This window comes from Erythrolamprus reginae, chromosome 2 (genome assembly GCF_031021105.1).
Source record: "Erythrolamprus reginae isolate rEryReg1 chromosome 2, rEryReg1.hap1, whole genome shotgun sequence".
NCBI classification, from domain to species: domain Eukaryota; kingdom Metazoa; phylum Chordata; class Lepidosauria; order Squamata; family Dipsadidae; genus Erythrolamprus; species Erythrolamprus reginae.
The window spans coordinates 297310099-297330468 of record NC_091951.1 but is presented as its reverse complement, the minus strand read 5'-3'; positions in this window follow the sequence as shown (position 1 = coordinate 297330468).

Sequence of the window (20370 nt, the reverse complement as noted above, 5' to 3'; positions counted from 1 at the left end):
CCGCGCTTCGGCTGCACTGGGCAGCTCTAGCAGGTGCGGGGCAGCAGGGCAAGCCACGAAGGTGGTGCAGCCAAACGTGGGTCAAGCAGGAGGGCACTGAGTAGTAGCCGTGGGGCGGCAGTGGGGTGGTTGGCTGCAAGGTACCGGTGGTGGCTGTATGTGTTGCAGGACGCCGTACATTGCTGCGCTGGGCATGGGGCTGGCACCTCCGTCGCAGCCCAGCCAGCGGACCAGTGCCAGCAATGTACTGCGACCCGACGTCGGTGTAACCATCTTGGAGCTCGTGCTTGCAGCCGATTGCCCCGCGGCGTGTTGCAGGGCAGAAAAAAAAAGAAGAGAGGAAGGAAGAGAGAAGAGAGAGAGAGAGAGAAAGCAAGAGAGAGGGAGAGAAAACAGAAGTGAGGGGGAGGGAATGTGAGAGAGAAAAATGAGAAAATGGTGGAGGGAAACAACGAGGGAGAGGGAAACAAAACAAATGAGAAAGAAGGGAAAAAAGGGAGAGGGAAGAGAGAAGTGGAAAGGAGGGAAGGGGGGAGGGAGGGAAAGAAGGAGAAATGGAGGGAAAAGGAAGGAAGGAAAGGCAGAAGGAAGGAAGAAGAAATGCAGGGAACAAGGAAGGAAGAATGAAATGAATGGAGGGGCGGAGGAAGGAAGGAAGAGATAAATATAAAGGGAGAGAGGGAGAGGGAGGGGAAGAGGGGAAGGAAGGAAAAGAGAGAAAGAGAAAAAAGTGGAAGGAAAAGAGAGAAGGAAAGAAAGGAAGAGAGAGAGTGAGAGAGAGCAAGAAAGAAAGAGTGAGAGATGAGAGAGGAAGGAAGAGAGTGTTTTTTTCTCAAGGTGACACACCACCCGAGTTATGCTCAGTTTTTTGGCGAATTTTGACACACCAAGCTCAAAAGGTTGCCCATCACTGTACTAGATTGTAGCTTCATTAATCACAGTGTTTTATTTCAAAACTGCAAATTACAGTTTTCTTTTGCATCCCTGGGTACAACAAAATCACATTCTAATAGAAGAATGTGTCCCATACATTTTTTCTTTTTCTTCTTTGTATCAATATTTAACAATGTGGTTATTTATAAGTAACAGTTCTTGCTGTCCTATCAGAGAATTTGGCTGAAAACAGGCAAGCTTGATACCTGATATTTCACTTGAGGTTTCCACCTGTCTTTCATTTAACAAAAGCTGTATTCCTTCTTTCTTTATTTCTTTCTTTCTTTCTTTCTTTATCACCCATCTGTTAATTAATTAATTCATCAATTCATTTAATTTGTATAGCCACCCATCTCAAAGCACGGACTCTGGCAGCAAACAATCATCAAAACAATTAAAATGTTACACCCATGTTACACCAACACTCCGCAGTCTGCATTGGTTGCCGATCAATTTCCGGTCACAATTCAAAGTGTTGGTTATGACCTATAAAGCTCTTCATGGCATCAGACCAGAATATCTCCGAGACCGCCTTCCGCCGCACGAATCCCAACGACCGATTAGGTCCCACAGTGGACCTTCTTCGGGTCCTGTCAACTAAACAATGTCAGTTGGCGGGCCCCAGGGGAAAAGCCTTCTCTGTGGCGGCCCTGACTCTCTGGAACCAGCTCCCCCCAGAGATTAGAACTGCACCTACCCTCCTTGCCTTTCATAAACTCCTCAAAACCCACCTTTGTCGTCAGGCATAGGGGATCTGAGATATCTCCCCCGGGCCTATACAATTTATGTATGGTATGTTTGTATGTATGTCTGCTTAATAATGGGGTTTTTAAAAAATATTTTAAATTGTAAATTATTAGATTTGTCATGAACTGTTTTTATTGTGTTGTGAGCCGCCCCGAGTCTACGGAGAGGGGCAGCATACAAATCTAATTAATAATAATAATAATAATAATAATAATAATAATAATAATAATAATAATATAGTTATAACAGTTAAATGCAAAAAAAGAGAAGAAAACAGAAATTAAATATAAATATATCTCTGCTGATTATGCTATGTTTTTTTTCCCAACTATGTCCAATTTGTCACATTCCTTCTATTGTACATAGCCTCCTTACATCCACCAGCCTAGAGGAAGAGATAAATATTTAATGCCGTTCTGAATCCCAAGAGGGACCCATTGTTATGCAATTTGTTCCCAGTATGCCTTGTTGCCACTTGCTTTTCAAAGAAGAGAACAAAGGGAGTGGGGGGGGGGGGTTGGTTAGACATATTTTCCACTATATGACATAAAAGCTGTAAGCATCAGAAAGCCAGAGCCTCCTGATAAAGACAATGCATGTTTCAGTTTGTGATTCATCCCTGTGATTGTCCCACTCAAAACCATTTCAGCAATGAGTAACTGTGTCTCAAGTGATTCAGTTCAGAGGACTTGGTGTCTCACCAGCAGAAGCCAGCAGAAGACATTCAACAGCATCTCTTCCTTGTGTCTCCCAAGATGATTCTCACATACCATTGCATCTGGTCCGAGAGGGGCAGCATGCAAGTCTAATTAATAATAATAATAATAATAATAATAATAATAATAATAATAATAATAATAATTTTTTAAAAAAATCTGGTCATCTAGTAAGGCTGAGAAAACTATGGTAGTATAAAATAATTTGTGATGTTGCCAATCATCCTTATATCTTTCTTTGGAATTACTGGCTAATTTCTTCTAACAAAAAATTGTGTTTTGCAAACCTATAAAAAACAAGAAGAGAGAAAAAGCTGAAGAGGGAAAACATATGTCTTTTTTTTGTTTTGTTTTTTGCAGGAAGGGAAGGGTAGCAAGAGTCCATGGTTAGGATCAGATATCAGATATCAGAATTCACAGAATTTGCAGAATTTCTCTGTGTTTGTTCATTGTTACTGTTACTGTTGTTATTACCAGGCAAGAGAGGCAGGATACCACAAGCCCTTACTTATGAAAGTACTTAGGAAAGGCACATCTTAATTAATCAGGCTGTTAAAAGTGACAGTGGGATATTTACACTTTCAGACTTGTATGTTTATGTTAATATAGCCTTAGAATAAATTAGAATTAGCTCATCTGGTTGTGTTGTTCTTATTATTATGACTGTATGCATTGTTTCATTAGCCAGGAGACTATAATGCAATTGCAGAGTAGTAGTTTGGCTATCAAAGTACCGGCCCTGTGGTAGAAAATACTCATGCGCTTCCCATGGTGTCCCATAAGAGGGAGAGAAAGCACCAGAAAGACAAGTGACTCTTCCTGCAGTGTTTATTTATTTATTTATTTTGTCCAATACACAATGAGGGTTTTGTCCAATACACAATTAGGGTTTTAGTGGGTATATATCTATATACACATAGTAAAATACATGATGCAGGTTATAGAGGAGATACTCATAGTAAAATATATCTAAGAAAGAATAGAAAAGAAGATATAGTTATAGAACATATCAATGAAAGAATAGAAGAGATATAGGAATAGAAGAAAGGTATAGGAGATATAGGAGAGCAATAGGACAGGGGACGGAAGGCACTCTAGTGCACTTGTACTCGCCCCTTACTGACCTCTTAGGAATCTGGGGAGGTCAACCGTAGATAATCTAAGGGTAAAGTGTTGGGGGTTTGGGAATGACACTAAGGAGTCTGGTAATGAGTTCCACACTTCGACAACTCGGTTACTGAAGTCATATTTTTTACAGTCAAGTTTGGAGCGGTTAATATTAAGTTTAAATCTGTTGTGTGCTCTTGTGTTGTTATGGTTGAAGCTGAAGTAGCTGCCGACAGGCAGGACATTGCAGCATATGATCTTGTGGGCAATACTTAGATCTTGTTTAAGGCGTCTTAGTTCTAAGCTTTCTAGGCCCAGGATTGAAAGTCTAGTCTCATAGGGTATTCTATTTCGAGTGGAGGAGTGAAGGGCTCTTCTGGTGAAGTATCTTTGGACATTTTTAAGGGTGTTAATGTCTGAGATGTAATATGGGTTTCAAACAGATGAGCTGTATTCGAGGACGGGTCTGGCAAAAGTTTTGTAAGCTCTGGTAAGTAGTGTGAGATTGCCAGAGCAGAAGCTACATAGGATTAGGTTTACAACTCTTGAAGCCTTCTTGGCTATGTTGTTGCAGTGGGCTTTGGCACTTAAATCTTTTGTTATTAGTATACCGAGGTCTTTAACCGAGTGGGGATTATCTGTGATAATTTGATTATTCAGTTCGTATTTGGAGTTCAGATTCTTCTTCCCAATGACAGAGCATTTGCTAGTTGAGATTTGGAGTTGTCATGTGTTAGACCATTCAGAAACAGTGTTCAGATCTTTTTGGAGAGTAGTTGTGTCATTCAGGGGATCCTCCCTCCCCAGAGATGCCCCATAAATTAGCACAGCAACCAGGAAAGCTCAGAGGCAGGAATCTGACAGCCTGCACTGTTCATCCCCCATGTCAGCTAAGTGATATCTAAGCATAGAAGATGCTTTTGAATTGTTAGTCAGGCAGAAGCTTAAGCGAGTGAAGGGAACTCACCTGCACATGCAGTACTAGGATTCTGGAGAAGAAACTGCTTTAGTTTTTTGCTGAAGCAGAAATCAGACCTTTTGACATTTTGTTTGCAAACCTATGTATCCTGATTGCATTTCTGTATTCCATAGGATGGTCTGCTTCACAGGTCCTCGAAGCATTTACTGTCTTGTTTTCAAGTAATATCAAAAGCTCCATTTTCAGAGTGAGAAATCTACTGGGTAATCTACTTTTGGAGGATTATAGCCATTGGATGGTTTTCTGCTTTCCCCACTCTGGAACTCTCCCAAAACCTTGGCTCTTTAGCATCAAAGTTCCAATTAGAAATCAGAAAGGAACAGTTTAAAGGGCAAATTGAGGGAAGCTTGGAAGTCACAGAATTCTAAACCACCCCACTCTCTTAATATGTCCCAACAAAGGAATATGTTAGTCAGGAGCCTACTATATTTGCTTTTATTCCCAACTGGTTGTGATAATATGAAGGAAGAAATGTATTTTTTTCCTGCCTTGCAAAAATTATCTCCAGTGTCCCAAAGATAACAGTTTGATACATTTCAATGGAGACTTAAGTTGAAATGTTCCTCTTCAAAATAGGTCTCTCTGCCATCTGTCATATTCTCTGGGAGATCACAGGATTTTGTCATCTATAAAAATGGGGTGCCCAAGTTTCCATTTAATATCCATTAATTTCATCCATTCTATCTTAATTATTATTATATGTAACCTAATAAATTTTCAAAGTAAAAGCCTTTTAAAGACATTCAAAAGTAATTATATTATGTTTCGATAAATAGTACAGCGAAAGTCATGCAAAATGTCCTTTGTAAGACAAGGGCAAACAAGCAAAAGAGAAGAAAGCCGTTGTCAAGATAATGCTGGAAACATTGAAAATGAAAGCTTCACCTTGAACATGACAGTAATTTGCATGCCTGCTAAAATGGTATGTGGATGCAACAATTTTGAAGAATGATGGATTTATACATATGAAAGCAAGAATAGCAAATATACATATTATGCATTAACCATGGGCAGAAAAGTTCTACTGTCCACCCTAAGGAGATTGGAAGGTGGAAAATTTCATACAGAATCCTGCAGGAGAGTAGTTCTTTCCTTCCTTTCTCTTTTCCTTCCCTTCCCTTCCTATCATTCTTGTTTTCTTCTATTGTTTCTATTATATCTTGCCAGATCCAGGCTGATGTGTATTTTCCCTGTGTTGATAAGGGAGGCCACTATCTGTGAACTAAGAGAGCTTTGGATTTCAAAGCATTAAAACCTTGCTTGATCCTTTTTATAATACATCATACAATCTGATCCTTTTATTTGCTAATTTTCAATGAGATAAGAGGCTTGGGAGTTTCCAGCAGGCTTGAGACAGACATCCAAAGTTGGATCCAGCTTTCTCTATGAGAATAAGCCCTTCCTGTGTCAAAGGGCTTATACCTGCCAATAATCTCAAAATACTTTATTAAAATAAAGGACATGAATGAATTTGTTGGTTTTAATTTTTCCTAGGGATGTTGAATTAGAATAAATTCAATCAGTTTGGTCTATGTAGATGTTTTCTATCAAATTTCTGTCAACTATCTTCTATTAAATACACATTGGATGCCTTCCATCTTTTTCCCTAACTATGCATATTTTCTCCTGATGTTATACAGTAGTACCTCTATCTAAGAATGCCTCTACTTACAAACTTTTCTAGATAAGAACCAGGTGTTCAAGATTTTTTTGCCTCTTCTCAAGAACCATTTTCTACTTACAAACCCGAACCAGAAAAGGCAGGGAGAAGCCTCAATGGGGCCTCTCTAGGAATCTCCTGGGAGGAAACAGGGCTGGAAAAGGCAGGGAGAAGCCTCCATGGGGCCTCTCTAGGAATCTCCTGGGAGGAAACAGGGCCTCCACTCTCCCTGTGGTTTCCCCAATCACACACATTATTTGCTTTTACATTGATTCCTATGGGGAAAATTGCTTCTTCTTACAAACTTTTCTACTTAAGAACCTGGTCACAAAACAAATTAATTTCATAAGTAGAGGTACGATGTATATACACTTAAATCACTAGATAATTATTCAGTCTTGAGTTTACAGAAAATAAAAGCAAGAAATATTCCAAAAGAGAGAAGATACCTTGGACATTTTTAGAAGAGATTTGCCCTTGTCTCCTTCCTATGGCTGAGAGAGAATATCTAATTCAAAATTTCCCAGCAGCTTTTGTGTCTAAGGTAGCACTAGAACTTAGAGTCTCCCAGTATTTTGCCTAATGATTTAGCCAATACCTTAAGCTAGCATACTGTATATCAGGAGTGGGTTTCAGATTCTGCTACTGCTGGTTTGCTCAGGGTCCTGCTGCACACATGTGCAGTACTAAAAAAAAAAGTATCTGCACATGTATAGAAGTAAAAAACAAGATGATGGCATTATGACACCACCAAGAGGTTTGAGGGCATAGCAGGCCTGGGTCAGTGCCAGTTTCAACGACCCAGGCTACCAAGTTATTAACAGTTCTATTGAACCAGTCTGAACCAGGAGGAACCCACCTCTGCTGTACATGCTTTCTTATATGCAACTCTCCAAAATATAATTTCATAAAACTATCTCCAAAATATGGATGAAGATTTTATATGCCGTTTCTAGCTTTAGAAATATTTTAAGATCAATGTTAGTCAGTTCCATGCTTCTGTGGGCTTCAATGCATTTCAATTTTTGCACATCGTTTCAACTGATGAAAAGAAATCTGTGGGATTTATTTCACACATGCAATGTCTCCCCATTTTTTTTTACTTTCAACCTTTTTTCTAACTCATTTTAAAGTAAAAATAATCAGATTTAAAAACAACATGAATAACACACATCTATGCTGATTAAATTTGGTAAGAAGACTTAGTTACAGAGTGGAGAAGATTACTTTGTATTTTTTTTGTCAAGGTTTTTTTAAAAAAATATTCAATAAATTTTTGTGAATTTTGACAGTTCTTATTTTATTTTAATAAAATGTTCTGCTAAAAACTTCCATTCATGTATTGGTTTGATGAACTCATTTTAAGAAATGGTCAAAGAAAAAAAAACATGATTATTAAATTCCAAGAGAAAAAAGTTTAAAAGAAAATTAGAGTAGTAAGTCAGGAAGGAATTCTTTACAATCCTTGGTGGTTATTTCAACCATTATAATAAATGAAATTTATATTGCAGATCAGACAACTATTCAAAGTCCACTAAGAATAATATGATAACCAAACATTAGTTTTCTTAGAAGTAATGAGAGTTGAGGCTGCTTTCCCCATAACACACACTGTTTCATTATCATGAATGTTTCTCTGCAGCCTTTCACAGAAATGATTCACATCCATAAGTATTGCAATCTGTGCAATTTCATGGCACCATTTATGCCTATTAATCATTTCTATGTCAGAAACTTGGAACAACTTGTGAGTCATGAAGAAGCTGCCCTCTACCAAAGACTAGCAAAAGAAATAAAAAAAACATTTCTAGATCTATACAAAAGGTATCAATTTCTCTTCAAATTGAGCAATTATTTGACATCAGTTATTTAATCTATATATACTTTGAAATAGAGCAGCAAAATTGGCTTCCTAAGGGGGGAAATGAAAAGAGATATGACAGGGAAATATGAAGTGGGGAAGGACAAAGTAAAAAATCCAGAAAAGATCCAGGTTGTTGTAGCTTGGATCTCATCTTTTCAGGCTATCATTACCATTCCTACCATTTTCAGACGATGATTACCAGTGATTCAGTCACTGATTCCAGATTCCCTTCATCTGCCTGAGGATGAAATCCATTTTTCAAAATGAAATAAGAACCAAATGAGGTTGTTGCTTCATGAATAGGCCCAGAAAAAGAAATCTGGCAAGTGGGAGACAATGGAAGAGCTATTGAAACATCAAATGTTTTTGGAATAAATTGGTAATTAGGGAGAACTAACTACAATAGTTGTACGGCACCTGAAAAATTAATTCATGCATTAGGACATCCATGCTTATGGAGACTTTCTATTCAGTCAAATGTACAATAGGACCCTGACAAAGGAGTATTATCAATAGTGGGTTCCAAATTAGTTTGCTACCGATTGGTGTGTGCATGCAACGCTTCTACAAATGTGCAGAAGTACCCCAGGTGGGCAGATGGAGCCTTCCATCACCGCCGCTATTTGGTTCAGAAAACCAGGCCAAACCAGGAGCAAACCACTGCTGAAATGTATACTACTAAGATGAGATTGGGTAGAATATTAAAACAATTGCTTGGAGGAAAATAAAATATAAGTGTGATGTGTTATTTGCATATTCAGAAGCTTGAGAAAGAGATCTGGCTAAGCTCAAGAATATAGAAAACAATTCACATAAAAGTGCAAGAAAGTTGGCTGTACAGTTGAGGGTCAAGTAATCAATACAACTAGACAAGGTTTATTTTGGGGGATAAAAAGTATGAAGCACTCAATGGTGCTCCTCCTAATTGCAATCGTAAAGAGAGGATAACTCCCCTAAAGCTTGACTTCATAATGTGACATACTTATGTCAATCAACCTCTTTGTTCCTTAGGTGAAGATTTAGAGGCTAAAATGTCAGTTCATGATCAGAATCCATTCACTTGAAAGAAACCAGCTCCACCCTGATTTAATGCCTAGATCTTTGGCTACAGGAAGTTTCACAAGGTGAGCACCCACCTTCACCTTCACTTTCTTCTTTGAAATCTGATTGCTCATTGTATTGAGTCAGACATACATTTAATTTTGCACTGACATCTTCCTCTGCATGTAATGATTTACACAACTTATACAGTGCCCATCTTATCAAAGTGACTCTGAATAGCTAACAAAGAAATAACAAAGCACACAAAATCAATATACAATGAACAGCCAGAATTAAACAACAGACAACCTTTGATGCTACTCAGAATTATGGGGTGGGCAATATCAATCCATCAAATAAACCAACCATCAACATAACCATTTCACAGGCTCTATCTAATATTCTGATCCTGTGAACAGGAACAAGGCAGGTTCTCTGTCTGGATCCTGTTAGAGTACATTCTAATCAATGGGACCTTTAGTATGCAGCTCCTGCAGACCTCGTGGGATGGTTGGACACAATGGCAATCCCACAAATGTTTTTACTTTTCTTCTCCACTTGACTTCTCATCATCTTTGGCTGTACACACACATTTTTCACTCAATCAGAATAATTGTTACTAGGAATCCCATTGTTAGTACAAGGTACATGGTTGTTAGGGTTTGCCATTGTAGTCTCTTGTACTATCACTTTAAATATTTTGGGATGGCTCACCATAGAGGGCGCCAGTACTCCTTCCCTCAATGATGCTTTATCGCTCATTCACTTTTGCTTTGCCTTGAGGGGGGAGTGTACTTGCTTAGTGCTTGTGTTTGCTTAGTGCTTGTTATGGATTGTTTCTATTTTGTATATATGTAAATAGTACTTATTGAGCATAACTAAGTCTGTGTCTTTTTCTTTGGCTTTACCACGCATCCACATTCTGTTAAAATTCTCTGCTCAGTGTATGTCAAAGGTCTCATAGCCTAGCTATACCTAGACATACCAACACCCATCATAAAATTCATCTTTATGTATTTTATCTGTTATATTGCTGATTCAAATGTGCTTGGTATACTATGAATTGTATTCCAAAATGGGGTACTTTTTGAAAAGAAAAATTCAGCAGTAAAAGAAGAGAAAATCAGGTCATAAGGAACCATTTTTGAGAAAGAAGGTAGTTAGAGTGTGATAGAGGATGATCACAGTTGATTTGAGGGGAAATGACAGTGTGTAATGAAGGAGGAATGGTGAAAACAGTGGGAATAGTGAAATTGTTCTGACTTGATTGATGGTGAAACTGGACATGATGTGTACCTGCTAACTGGAGAGATGAAATGCAGATAAGGCAGAGTCGTATTGAGTTAGAAAATTTTAGGCAGTAAGGATGGTGGTGAAGTGGAAAAGACAAAAGTGTCTCTTACAGAGTTGCAATGACCTAAGATGCTGAGGATGGGCGACTCTCCAGTTGCTAGCAATCAAATTCCTAAAATCCCTAGAATGCAAATGGCGGACAGGAATGGCTGCCATCAGACCAAGAAATGAGATTCAAGATAATGAAGGAGTGGTTGAAAACCAATCTATGACATCATGGAGCAGGTAAAAGGAGAGGCACTTAAAAACATGAACTGGGCCAGGAGAGGATCCCTCCTACCTCCACATCATTGCACTGCATGTGCATTGTGACATTTTACATGCATGTGTGCTCATTGCCCTCTTCCCCTTGCACGATTTTGCTTCTGCGCCTGACCAGATGCAAAAAATTGCCCAAAATTACGCACGGGTGAGTGTCCCCTCCTGCAATTTTGCTTCCACAAATGCACAAAAATGGGGAAATTTTGGGCTCGGGGGCAGTGCAGCTCCCCCCCCCTGTTGTGCCCACTGCCCAGGGCAGCCTTAGCTCACCCCTCTCACTGCCTCCGTAGCTGTTTGCTGCTTTTGCACTTAAACACAGCATGGAGGAAGTGGCTGTTTCTTCCCTTTGTTGTTTTTCCAAAAACAGCAAAGGGGAGAAACAGCAAGCAGAGAGAACATGGACTGGCTCCTAAAAAACAGCTTTAGGAGACTCAAGCTCGGTGGGGGTGGGGCAGGGTGAAAGGAGAGCTCTAGGTAATGGGGCAGCCCTCCGGGCTCTGGGTAAGTGCAGGCTTTCCAGATGGGACAGGAGTGGGTTCTAACTTACCTTGCCACCACTTCCTCCCACTCCACATGGCTGTGTATGCTTCTCAGGGGCGCTCGTGCATGCATAGTGCCAAAAAATGACTTCTGTACATGCGCAAAAGCAAAAACTAGCAACTCCCCCCCCCCAAAAAAATCTGAAAATTAATTCTGAAAAAAATTCCAAAAAAGATGATGGCATCCATGGACCAGTACCAACTGATCTGGTTCAGTGACATAATCATGACATCACCAGAAGGTCGCTACCAGTTCAGGTGAATTGGTCCAAACTAGGAGGAACATACCCCTGATCCTGTCCATCTTCCTAGGAGATTCAAACTTATCCCACTAAACTACACAAAACTTTGCTTTCAATCACCTCAATAGACCTGCCTAGTCACAGTCTAACTCCAAATGAATTCAAGTGACTTTGCTAAATGCCTAGGATATTTTTCATCATTGTAGACTATTCTGTGACTCATCCTTCCCATTAGGGAACAAATTGTTTTTTAAAATGGCTAGGTTCTCTATAAAAGAAGCTTTTTTAAAATTTAAATTTAGATATAAATGCAAAACATAAAATATAGAAACAACACCAACCACACAATTAAACAGAACAACTCTTAATCTTAATGAAGAGAAATATAAAAAGATTGTTTTAAAAATCTAAACAGACTATAAAAAAGGAAAATTCTATTTTATATATTAAATATCAATAGTCTCAGGATAGCTAATGAATACCATCTAATATTATGATATAATAAAATACAAATTGAAGCTGACTGCTTCAATGACTCCATCCAGCCATTGGTTTCACACTAGAGAGAACCATTACATAAACTCTGATCAAATGGCTTCAGTTCTCAAGGTCAAAAAGTAAACAGCCAAATGTTTGCACATGTTAAGTTATCATACCTTAACCATGCAATAATTTGGTTGTAGTATTTGTCATTCTTGTTTCAGGGTCATTAGCAGCATTAGGAAATGTTGCCCACAATGCTCTCTTCTGTATCTTCATGACACATTTCTAATAATAAGAGATGGTACATGTGAAAGTTAAGAATAAATGACACAATGTAATTACAGTCTGTTGAGGATACATAAAAATGAGACCATAATGTATGAATAAGCAGTGATTAGGAATGGAAGAACTTTCCAGACCTAAAGAACAACTACTTTGGTTTCATCCCTTATGAAGTTTAAGTAATTATTATCTTGAAATGAGTATGAAATTGTATTACCATGATACAATATGTTTTGTCTAGGAATGTTTAGTTTCTATTTATGTTGTTATTCAGCCTGTTTTTATCCTATAATAGTTTTCATTTTCTTTATTTCTTCCTTTTTTCTGTAATTTAGTTCTTATTAACTACTCGGTGGTTTGTGCAGCCTTAATGATGTCTCTGCAGACATCCCAGAGCTAATACATGTTCTGTCGGGCTCTCTGGTACACTCCTCCCAAAAATTCACAGGTCCAAATTTCAGACACACACACGTTTGAAAAGTCAAAACAATGTTCTTTATAATGAAAATTCACATAAACTAAGCCCTCTTTTGGTATAGCAAAGAGCACTGGTCTCCAAACAAACTGGTAATTTGTACAAGTCCCTTATCCGTTCTGTGATACTTAGCTTGCAGCTGTGAGGCAATTCACAGACCTTCTTCTTTCCCAACAAGTCAGTAAAGCAGGCACGAAACACAACGATCAGATAATCCTCCACAATGGCCAAACCCACAGGCTGCTATTTATAGCAGCCTCACTAATTACCACAACCCCACCCAACCACAGGTGGCCTCATTTTTTTTGATAATAATCTCTCAGTTGTTGTTGCCTATGCATCGCTCTCCGCATGCGTGGCTGTATCATTAACTCTTGTTCTGAATCCAAGGAGGAGCTAGATAATTGATCTCCTTCTGAGCTGTCTGCCACACTCTCCTCCTCCCTGTCACTCATGTCTTCTTGGTCAGAGGAGCCTTCATCAGCAGATTCCACCGGGGGCAAAACAGGCCTGCAGCATGTGGATGTCTCCCCCACATCCACAGTCCTTGGGGCAGGAACAGGGCCAGAGCTAACCACAACAATACAGGTAGTTGGCTTTTGAACAATTTCTGTGGTTACCAACATTTGATTAATTAAATATGTGTAAAACTTCCTCTTTTATTTGTTTAACATAAGAAAATCTAAATGTAAATAGATAACCCTGAATATTTCTGAATATAAAAAGGGTGTTGAAAGAATATTGTGGGTTAGATTACACAGGAATATAGAGATGAGACATAGGAGCAGTTCTGCCCCTTTATTTAGTGGTAGCTGAAAGTAACACCGAATGCTGGCAAGCTACAGGGAAGCTGCTTTTAAAGGCTTTCCTGTAGCTGGCTGGCTGCTGATAGCAGTTTATTTCTCCTGCTGTTAGACTAGCCAATCAGTGGTGGCTTTGCAAACCCATGCCATGTACAGTCATACGTAACACCGTGAAATAGCAGAACATATTATCAATATGAAACAATACAAATCTAAATAATAAATAAATAAATACCTTTGATGGAAAGAAAAAGAGCAAAGGCAAATGAACATGAGCTAAAGCTGCTATTAGAGCCTATCTCAAGATAGTTATAATTATTTCTCCCCCTCTTATTGCATCTGTAGATAGTCATCCAGCAGCCCTGTAGCATTCCTAGGAAGGAATAATATTGAAATTCTCCTACACTGTGAACTGTACATGAATTGCATATTCGCTGTGAGTAATATGCCAGACATCTGGCAGACAAAATTACTCATATTTTGTCTACACTTAAATCCAGCCTTGAACCAGATACAGTAGAGATCACAGGCTCTAACTTGGTTGTCTGGAGATAATTTGAGCACACTGTAGCTGAGGAGGAAGACAGCTCCTTTATGACTCTATCTCTGCCATGTGTATGTTAGATCAGAGTTTTTAAGGAAGTGATGGCTTCCACCCCCACTCCCAGCCATTTAAGATATCTTCACTTCACCCAACTAATCTGGACAATTTATGTCCAATCTCCAACTTCCATTTTTTAGAGAAGGTAGCATGCATCAAGTGGTGTAAAATGTATTTGCATTGGTTGCTGGTCTGTTTCCAGTTGCTGGTTGTCATCTTTACAGCCCTACATGACTTTGGATCAGGTTAACAAAAGGGCTTTCTTCTCCCCATAGTTTCTATCTATATACTTCGGTCAAGTAGATTGGGAATGCTGCAGGTTGTCAGCTAAAGAATTTCTAAGTAGATTAAGCTAAAGAGGGTTAAGTGGTAAACTAGCAGCTCTGTTCCTCTGAAATCTCTTCATCTTCTAAATTTCTCAAAATTTTTCAGATGCTAAAAACCCTATACTATTTTATGTCCACCCTTTTTCTTATAGTGAAGTAAATGTACACAGAAGTCTTTCTTGTTGTCAAAATAGTTAATATCAGAGACTGAAACATGGCAATATTGGAACCTGAATAAGGAAGGATATTCATAAAGACATTGGAGGAGGCTCATATGCATGGTTCCGCCTTCTAACATGCAATAAAATACTCACAGGTAAGAGAACCTGCAAGGACATAAAAGAAGCCAGGATGTATAACAATTGAATATATAGATTTCTGGTACATCCAAACTTTGGTTTTTCTCTACATCAAATCTAAATATATAAATGCTTTTAAATTAGAAAAGACATCTCATAGGTAAACATGGTATTTGTCTGAGTTTACAATTTCATTTTATAATTCATGCTATTCTATCTTTGGTGTCTGATGTTTGTCAATTTTGCTTAAAGTTTCATAGCAATTTTCAGATTTTTAAAACAATGTATTGTGTATTAGGCACTTAAAGAAATATTGAAACATTCTATTTTTATTATATTTCTAAATTTCTAAATTCTGTTTTATGTTATCTTTTTTCTTTCTGTTAATATACTTTTTTTTAAAAGTTCATTTTTTTTTAAAGTCAACAGTAACTTTGGCTATATTATCAGAACCTGACAGAGGTTCTACCCAATTCAAATCTGCATAACATCTATTTACTGAGAAAGCACTTCAACAGCACGATGTAGGGTAGAGATGTACAGGATCATGATACTTTACCTTCTATCAGCAGATAAAATTATCCTATCATTTCATGTAGATGTTAAATAAGAGTGTGGAGAGAGTTGAGCTCGCAGTACACAATAAGCAAAGACATAGATTAGAATTCTTCCCCACTTCCCCACTCCAACACTCATTGGTACTGCTTGTAGAAGAACAAGAACTAATGGAGGCCAATATGACCCATTTCCAACCCTTTCAGCTGGTTCAGAAAGCTCTCATGATCAATGAAATCAAAAGTTGATGAGAAACCAAAGACCAATAGAGTTAATGTTATGGCTCAGCCTAACCCTTGAAAGCAACAGATCCAGTCTATTTACTTGCTGCAGAAAAATTTGAGGTTGCAGGCTTACTGCTTTCTCAATACCTTCCCCCAAAGGGAGGTTAGAAATTGGATTAAAATTGTCCACTACAATTAGATCTAGTTATTATCTCTTGAAGAGAATGCTATTCACCAAGTCTTTTAAGGCAGCTCCACCCGCATATAAATATATTACTTTCATTTTCTCACTAAGCTTGCAGTGGGTTAAAACTGACTACCTTGATCATTTTTATTCTTTTAACCTATGTTGGACAAATGAGAAAATGATTTTTTTCAGGAAAAACCCATTTATTATTATGCGCCTTAGGATTTCATTTGCCAGTTATATATTTACCATCCCATTATAATATAGATCTATGCTTATAAAAAGTTCAAAAATGTTTACTTCAGGGCTGAAATGTGATAGGTTGTAATGCCTATTTTGTTACCTGGCTTTTTGACAATCCAATTTACTATCATAATTGCTTGTGCCAACACAAAACTCATTGTTCTGCAACATATAAATATGCCTACATAATATTTTACTGCTTTTTTATTGTCAAATTGGCGTATGGCAGATTGTGATGGAAGTTGAGCTGTTTTTAGAATGTTAATTACAAGTTCCTCTTCCTTCAGATGTAATGTATTCTGTGGATCATAAATCTGGCATTGATTTTAAAAAGGCAAAAATACCAATGAAATATATCGAACTATGACAGAAAAAATAAGCAAAACATTTTGCCGTTTCTCTCCTTGACTTGCATGCTTCATATTTATTATGTCACAAAGCACTTCTAATGAGCATTAGAATTAACAGGATCCCATTATTGGTCTAAGACAGGGGTGTCAAACTTGATTTCATTGTAGGCCATATCAGAGTTGTGTTTGACCTTGGGGGGCTTGGCTGGGCATGGCCAGGGTGGGCATAGCCACCTTGATTTCACTTGTGTCAGGGGTGCCTGTAGGGCTCAAGTGCTCTGCCAATGAAAATGGGCTCCCGAGTTCCGTTTTCAGCTGTGATGGCCTCCTGCAACTCTCTGTCAACAAAAATGGAGCTTGGGTGGGCCATTCAAGGCCCTCACAAGCTCCATTTTCAGTTGTGAAGACCTCCTGCAACCCTCTGCCAGTGAAAACAGAGCTCAGGCAGGCAGTATGGGCCAATTCTTCACTGTTTCCAGGGTAGCCCCACAGATCAGATCTAAGCACCCTGTGGGCCGGATCCAGCTTGCAGGATTTGAGTTGGGCAATCCTGGTCTAGGAGATCCAAATAATTCTAGCTTTGGCGATTTGGGGAGTCATTCAATGAAATGTATGGTGAGAGGACAAATAAATGTGCATGAAACAGAAAAATAATAAATAAATAAATAAATAATAATAATAATAATAATAATTTATTAGATTTGTATGCCGCCCCTCTCCAAAGACTCGGGGCAGCTCACAACAATAATAAAAACAATATTATAGTAGAACAAATCTAATATTAAAAAACATATAAAACCTCTGCATTCAGTGATGAGAGACAGAAGATTTAATACAACACAAAAATACTGAAAGGAACATTAAAGAGCACTTTTGATAGTACCAATAATTCATATCCATATTCTTTTTCCATCTTTTTTTTTCTCCTAAATATTTCAAGATGAGATACAATGATTTCCCACTACTGTCATTTCAACTGGATAGATTTCTGGGATGGGATTGGGTTGAAAAATATTACTTAGTTCAAGGCCTTCCAAATGAGCTTCATAGAAAGGAAACCTTAGCTCTTTCAAAAACACAACTCCAGCCAATTTGTAGATAAAATGGTAAAGAAAGTTCATGAATGACACAACCTTGATGAAAAACTGCATAGGGTTTTTTTTTTAAAAGTAAGGCTTTTGTGGGTTGTTCTTCTGATATTCTGACCAAATTTAATGTATTTCTTCTTCTCCTCTATGCCAGTGTTTCCCAACCTTGGCAACTTGAAGATATTTGGACTTCAACTCCCAGAATTCCCCAGCCAACGAATTTTTATTTATTTATTTATTTATTTTATTTATTATTTAGATTTGTATGCCGCCCCTGTCCGCAGACTCAGGGAATTCTGGGAGTTGAAGTCCAGATATCTTCAAGTTGCCAAGGTTGGGAAACACTGCTCTATGCCAGTGTTTCTCAAACTTGGCAATTTTATGATATGTGGACTTCAACTCCCAGAATTCCCCAGCCAACATTGAGAAACACAGCTGTACATAGAGTTGAGAGACATTCTATAAGATAAGGATGGTGATTTTATTCCCAAAAGAGTGATAAACCCAAACTCTAAGGCAGGGTTGTCAAACTTGTGGCCCATGGGTCAGATGTGTCATGCATTGGTCATGTCTATGCCTAATTTAATGAAGGTGGGGAAATTCCCTATATGTCACATGACACTGCTGTGACAATGCAAGTTTGACACCCCTGCTCTAAGGAAAACACTCATAGCTTAGTGACTTTCAGATGCTTTAAGCAATTATTCTCACATTCTCTTGCTGCTGATTACACTGATAGAGATTGGAAAACATTACATTGCTACCCCTTCTCTAGGGAGACACTGTATTTTTCGGAGTATAAGATACACCTTTTTCCTCCCTAAAAGAGGCTGATAATTTGGGTGTGTCTTACACTCTGAATGTTGCTTCCCCTCCCCCCCCCCAGCCCTAACTAGCTGCTAACAGTCTTCCCAGCTCTTATCTTGCAGGCTCTTTCATTGTTTCTGCCTGTGAAGAATATTTTCCAAGCTCTAAGTCTTTGCAGGATTTTTTTCATTGCTCTAACTTGCTCCAAATAAGTTTCTTTCCAGCCCTAACCAGATGCTAATGATGTTCCCAACTCTTACCAGCTTGCAAGCTCTTTCATTATTACTCTCTGTGAAGAATATTTTCCAAACCTTGTCTTTGTAGGGTTTTTTTTTTCATACTCTACTTGCTCCGAATGTTACTTTCCAGCCCTAACCAGGTCTAATGATGTTCCCAGCTCTTATCAGCTTGCAAGTTCTTTCATTGTTATTCTCTGTCAAGAATGTTTTCCAAACACTTAAGCCTTTGCAGTTTTTTTTCATTTCTCTATTTGCTCCGAATGTTTCTTTCCAGGTGCTAATGATGTTCCCAGCTCTTAGTGGCTTGCAAGCGCTTTCATTGTTACTCTCTCTGAATAAAGTTTTTTAAAAGCCCTAACCAGGGGATAAAATAATATGCTGGCTAAGGACTCTAGCTAGATGAATACCTGGTAAGCAGATTCTTTCCCCTATTTTCCTCCCCAAAAACTAAGGTGCGTCTTATACTCTGGTGCATCTTATATTCCGAAAAATACGATACTTTTAAAGTTATTTTCCCAGATTACTAAAATAGCATTAATAATGAATAAGCACCGGTGTCCTAAGTCATTTTCCCTTAGAAACTATATAACGTAGACTTGAACAGTCTATCTCATACACCCATACAGAGATTCTTGGGTAATGAGCATTATTGTAACCATAGTAATAGTTCCGCAGGATGGTTTTGGTTTGCTTTCAAAATAGCTTCCCCTTCTGAGTTGTTCATAAGGAGTATGCATTGCACATTTTGGAATGTAGAAGAACAAATGGCTCCCGCATGGAGACTTGAAGCCATTCCGGCAATGATGTAGAATCACTTGCTGAACTAATCAGGTCATTTACTCGCCTATTTTCTTCTAATAATTCATGAGAGATGCTGGCTATGACATTCTGATTTGTTCCTTCGCTCCTTCTTCTGTCTCAATATCCAAATATTGAAAGCTCTGTATGCTGTAGCGGATAAATCTATAACCAAACAGCTCAGTGTGTCTGCTTATCGGGATTGCATAAAACACAGGAAATAAATACATTTCTGTTATAAAAATGATACAGGGGAAAAAAAGCAGAATAAGAGATCATCATGGATTTCAAAAGACAGATTCTTTTCTGTCAACTTTCAAACAAAAATAATACTGAATTGAATTTGGTCTAATCTATGAAACTGTGACAATTATTCTACAGATAAGCAAAAATGATGTCTTCTTGGGGATGTATTCAACAGCAGCATAAATGATAGCTTTCAGCAGCATCTACAGAGCTCTTTAAGCTCTTCCTGTCTCTTCTCTTCCGCCTCTCATTTTGCTACTATAGGCTTTATATCAGCAAGTGTTATTATGTGCTCTTGACTAAACATGAGTGTGAACTCATACATGCAGTTTGGAGCCAATGTGGTACAACCATTACAACCAATCATTTAGTGAGTATTTGAAAAATGACTTAAAACCAGTCCTCACACTTATGACCATTGCAACAGCCCCATAGAAACATAGAAGTCTGATGGCAGAAAAAGACCTATGGTCCATCTAGTCTGCCCTTATACTATTTTCTGTATTTTATCTTAGGATGGATATATGTTTATTCCAGGCATGTTTAAATTCAGTTACTGTGGATTTATCAACCATGTCTGCTGGAAGTTTGTTCCAAGGATCTACTACTCTTTCAGTAAAATAATATTTTCTCACATTATTTCTAATCTTTCCCCCAACTAACCTCAGATTGTGCCCCCTTGTTTTGTGTTCACTTTCCTATTAAAAACACTTCCCTCCTGGACCTTATTTAACCCTTTAACATATTTAAATGTTTTGATCATGTCCCCCCCTTTTCCTTCTGTCCTCCAGACTATACAGATTGAGTTCATTAAGTCTTTCCTGATACGTTTTATGCTTAAGACCTTCCACCATTCTTGTAGCCCGTCTTTGGACCTGTTCAATTTTGTCAATATCTTTTTGTAGGTGAGGTCTCCAGAACT